General features: G+C 37.0%; 1 pseudogene; it reads left to right on the forward strand.

Annotated features, from left to right (window-relative positions):
* The first annotated feature begins 1,014 nt into the window (after nucleotides 1-1,014).
* Nucleotides 1,015-1,515, forward strand: LOC149559605 (fatty acyl-CoA reductase 2, chloroplastic pseudogene; annotated as a pseudogene).
* Nucleotides 1,516-5,173: the final 3,658 nt, after the last annotated feature.

Genomic DNA, 5,173 nt, shown 5'->3' on the forward strand with positions numbered 1-5,173 from the left:
TCTTCGTGTACTAAAACTTGTAGAGAGAAGTTTGAGGTTTGAGTTTGAGTTTCATTTTTTTCATTCACAATCTTCTCTCTCCCCGTACTCAAACCTTTAGAGAGAAGTACAAGCTTGGGTTTGGGTTTGAGTTTCACTCTCTCTTCAACATTTTCTCTCTCCATGTACTAGCCATACTCTCTCTCCCCGTACTCCAACTTTTTAACCTAATTCTAACCTTAACCTCCCAAGCCAAACTTCAACTTGAATGCAACTGCCGACTGGAAACAAAGTTCACAAATGTTTGGAGTAATTCAAGTGTGTTGTTTCATTGGAGGTCAATTTGAAAGCAAAACCAAGTTGAAGGAACACGAACTATGATTTTAAAAAATGTCATACTATTTGATATACCAGCTTAGAAACACGTTGCTTAGCCATTCTCAAAAACAAATTCATTATCACAGGCACCATTCAAAATGAAGCAAGCAACTTCAGAATGCAAGGCTTTAGCATACTCCTTCTTCTCAATGTGTTCCACCACAATATTTATATGTGAAAGGTGATTTTATGCACTTTGGTTCTTAGCTAGACAGGGGAGCGCGGGATAGTTGCACAGAGAGCACCACAACAGACATAGCTCATACAACTTCACCACAGATTTCACTATTCTATCTACTTTCATTTGAAGTATTTTTCCCGCATAGAGTTTACAAAAGCCATCAAGGAAGATATGCAGCCTTAAAGACATAGATCAGGCATGCAAATTGTTTGAAGGTAATACCATATAGTTAGCGGAGTCATCATTCTTCATACACATACAGGTGCACATTCCATTCAACGCTAGTTTAGACAAAATCCAGCAACAACAGCTTTGACAAGCTAGACTTGGCATGTGAATTGTTTAAAACAATATCATACATAGGGAACGTGAAAACCATAGACCATACAGGAGCATAATTTCATTCTCAGCAGGTTTTTAAGCAACGTGGCATCTAGAATGATGGTCAGCCAAATACAAGGGGACTGTCTTGGCTCATGGAGTTTGGAAGAAATTGTGGAAAGCTACAACTCTTTCTGCATGTATCAACAGCATATGTAAATGGGCAAAGAGAAAGGAGAATAATTGAAAAACCATTCAAAATGGGAGAAAACTTAACCAAAGGGATAAAAGATGGTCTAGTATTGAGCATCCTAAATGAATTGGAATTAGCCAAAATAAATCTCAATTTTCATAAATTGAGAAAATCGGAGTCCAAGAGCTCTAAAGCTATAAATAATAATGGCATCTCCCAAACAATGAAAGACATGGCTTTGGAAAGGGAAAGAACATATGGATGGAATGATGTTTATGTGTTTAGTAAGGCAATGGGAGAAATGTTTCTCGACCATAATAGAGGACAAATCCCATTGGCGATTGTAAGGCCTAGTGTGATTGAAGGAACATACAGCGATCCATTTCTTGGATGGATAGAAGGCCTTCGAATGTTAGATCCAATGTCTCTCTATGCTGATACGGGATCCAAATATGACACTTGATATAGTCCCAGTAGATATGGTAATGGCAAAACATGCTGGCAAATCTGGCCTGGAGGTTTATCAAATGGCTTCTTCTATTGCAAATCCAGTATTTATAGGACAACTTTTTGGGATGTTTCATAGGTATTTTAAAGTCCGTCATTATGTTGATACTAGGGGCAAACCAATAAAAGTAAAGGATTCCCTCAAGCTATTTGGCAACATGGAAGATCCTGATTCTCATGCTTTAACATGTCATTAAATGCAAATGGGCATTCTTTTGTACAAATGGAAAAGCAAAGAGCGCACTGCTATGAAATTAGGAGCCCGTCTGAAAAAAAATGTGACACAATACGTGGAGTTGATGGACTGCCTAATTGACACACCAAAGGATGTTGTGCTACTTCGAAAGTGCAAGGACATAGACAAGCACAAGCATGCCAACTACTTGATTAAATGCCCCTAAACTGCCAGCTTCACAAGTTTACTAGAATGGATGTACAAATTCAACAAATATTCCTCATGCCCATGAAAGATGAAAGAATTAATGATCAAGATGATACACATTATGATTCTATCCAATGGATGTAAAGCAGAGCAATTCCTCCAACTCTTCCAACATAATTAGGATCCTTCACAATCTAAGGAGATAATGGTGGCTATGATTTCTAAGAATTTGACCTCATCAGCAGAAATTTTCATGTATCAAGCTTAAATGATCTAGAAAGCTATGAAATGAAATAATCACCTTAAGATTTCAAACTTTCAAATAACCCAAAACCATTCAAGATTGATGTGTGTGCTATGGAAAGATGAAGTTATCAATGGAAGATGATTTGGCTATCAAGATTACTCATGGATAGAGGATAGAAGCCACTACCTCAGAGACATTTAACTATTCAGGTGGTGAATTGATGACAAATGAAGAAGAGGAAAGAAGAAATAGATAGAAGGCTACCTCAGTGAAATCAGCATTGTGGTTTCTTTTATGAAGTAGATTTTTAATTACCCTATAGTGAAAAGTGACTTATATTACTTATTGTAACTACAGTTAGCATTTAGAGTTTTATTGATATGATTTAGAATTAGAGTTAATTTTCAAATGCATGCAAAATTCAAAACTCTAACTTTTGAGGTAGTTACGAACTCGAAAATTTGGTTATGGTAGAATAGCTATAAATTCCTAAATCTCAATGTAATAGGGGACTTTTTGCATTTGGAGACAGGGAACACTTATGCTCTAATAACAAAGCAATTTTTTGAAAGTTTGTACAATTTTTGTTTTTGTAATCAGTTATTTCTTACTTTCTTGGTGCAAAGAAATAAAGGAAGCACATTTGGCATTCTCTTTGGAAGGAATCTGAATTGTTGAAGTGTTGATTCATCTATGAGTATTTTCATGGTATGGTGGTATTTTCATGAAAGGTTGAATTAGCATTGTGTCAGTGATAGTTCTCAAGCGTAGTCCTTGACTGCTCTCATTAATAGTTTACATCATTTTTATGAAAACATTGAAGGCGTGTGGTGCATTCGCTATCAATGGTTTTTCTTTTTATTCTCTAAGTTCTATTCATCCCTATTGAAAAATCACATATTTTATCTTACGAGGGAGGTGCCCCTCTAAATGCAGAGGAAGGACAGATATCAAGGGCCTATCCAACTGTTGGAGACATCGATTTGCCACATACTCCATTGGGCCAAATTGTATATTTTCAAGGTGACAAATCTGTTTACCAACAAATTTTTGGTGACTCTGCTGGGGAGACTAAACGAGTAAAGATTGATAGTCGCCTATAATGAAGCACAATGGTGCTACCACATGAGAACATTTTTCCTATTCTCCAACCAAATCTTGGCTTCCAGGACACCTAGGAAGATATCATTTTAAACTTGAACACTTTAGCTTGGAGGTGTAGATGAAGTGCACAGCAATATCATCAAGTAAATCAAGTTCTTGAAGAAGAAGAAGAGTTCAGGGAAATCTTGCAAAGAGCTCCTATTGGTCAGGATGTAGTAGTCATTGAAAGAATAGTAGTTATCCCAAGAAGAAATAGGTAGGATCTTGGTCACATTCAAGGGCAAATAAATCATAACCACTATGCTGGCTGACAAACCATACACCTAGGTACACAGACAAAAGGGTCTAATAGACGAAGATTTTGAAGCCCTTCGGAAGTTAGATTTCAAGCCAATCACTCCTAAGAAGAAGAAGAAGGTTAAGTCTATTAGTAGGTCATCTTCACCGAGTAAGGCTAATGTTTCTCCTACAACCTTTCAATTTTTGATTTTGTGAGGTACTCTTGTACCTCTAGCTATAAATTTGCAGCCCTTGAACATTATTCTTCCAGCTATGGCACATCAAGCACCGCAGCCACCAATCCCATGGGGAGTTGATATTGGTCCTTTAGCTTTAGGGAACCAATTACATGACATGCCCATTGGCTCTCAAAATATTCTTCCTAAGTTTTTCGAGGACGAGAAAGTTACCACTAATCAACACATCAATGCATTTTTTACGACAAGCAAGGTTCTTGCAATTCAACATGAAGATGTTTATGTTCATCTTTTTGTTAAAACACTCACAGAAGCCGCAGCTAAGTGGTTTGGTCAACTACCAGCTGGATCAATTACTTCATGGGTAACCTTGATTCAAGCTTTTGAGAGGAGATTTAAAACTACTAAAGATGAACATTTGTTCCTTTCCTAGTTGACTCAAATGAAGAAGGGAATTCATGAGCCAATGCGAGAATTCATTGCTCATTTTAATCAGACAGTGAGTCGAATTCCTATCAACAAAAGACCTACTGAAGAAAATCAAATGACTTTCTTCATCAGTGCTCAACCTTCTGATGTAAGCTTTCAAATACGAAGGGCAAGACCTCCTAATCTAGTGGCTACGCAAAATTTGGCTATCGAGGTGGAAGATGACTTACTTAGTTCAAGAAAATGGAGTTGTGATCTACAAAAGGGAAAAGGTCAACAAGCTTCTATCATTGCCACTGATCCTTTATATCAAAAATTAGCTAATGATGTGTTACAAATTAAGAAGTAGTTGCCCCACAATCGCCCACCTCTTTATCAAGATATCCCAAGGAGGAATTATATGCCATATCAGAAAAACATACAAACTAAATGGCTACCCCAATCAACACCAAGATTAGCCATTGAACATCTTGCATCATCTAATAAATAGGCTGTTATGTGTGATTTTCACCTAACAATAGATCATGATGGTGCAAGTTGTCCTAAGATGGCCAGATTCATGCAAATGCATTTGACAGCAGAGAAAATAGAACAATATGTGGCCCCTGAAGATGTAACAGAACCTACTATTGGGACCTCTTCCATTAACTTTCTAGAATATGAATCTGATGATGAGAAAATTGAAGATATCAACAATCATTCTTGCAATGCAGCTATGCCCAATTGGAGACAAATATTAGAAGAGAAGTGGGAAAAAGAAGCAAAGGATAAAGCTTCTGATGAGACTACTAAGCGAATTCTATCTCGAAAGCACACTCCAGAAGAGCCTTCACAAGCTAAGGAGATAGATAAAGGTAAAACATCTCCCATTGTTGAAGACTCTTTTGATTTTATTGATCATTGTAACAAGACCAAAGTACAAATTTCTCAGTTGGACTACCTAAAAGCCAACCCACGTCAATTAGAAAGGTTGATT

This window comes from Cupressus sempervirens, chromosome 5, assembly GCF_028749045.1.
Source record: "Cupressus sempervirens isolate cs-2001-9-10 chromosome 5, ASM2874904v1, whole genome shotgun sequence".
In the NCBI taxonomy this organism is placed as follows: Eukaryota; Viridiplantae; Streptophyta; class Pinopsida; order Cupressales; family Cupressaceae; genus Cupressus; species Cupressus sempervirens.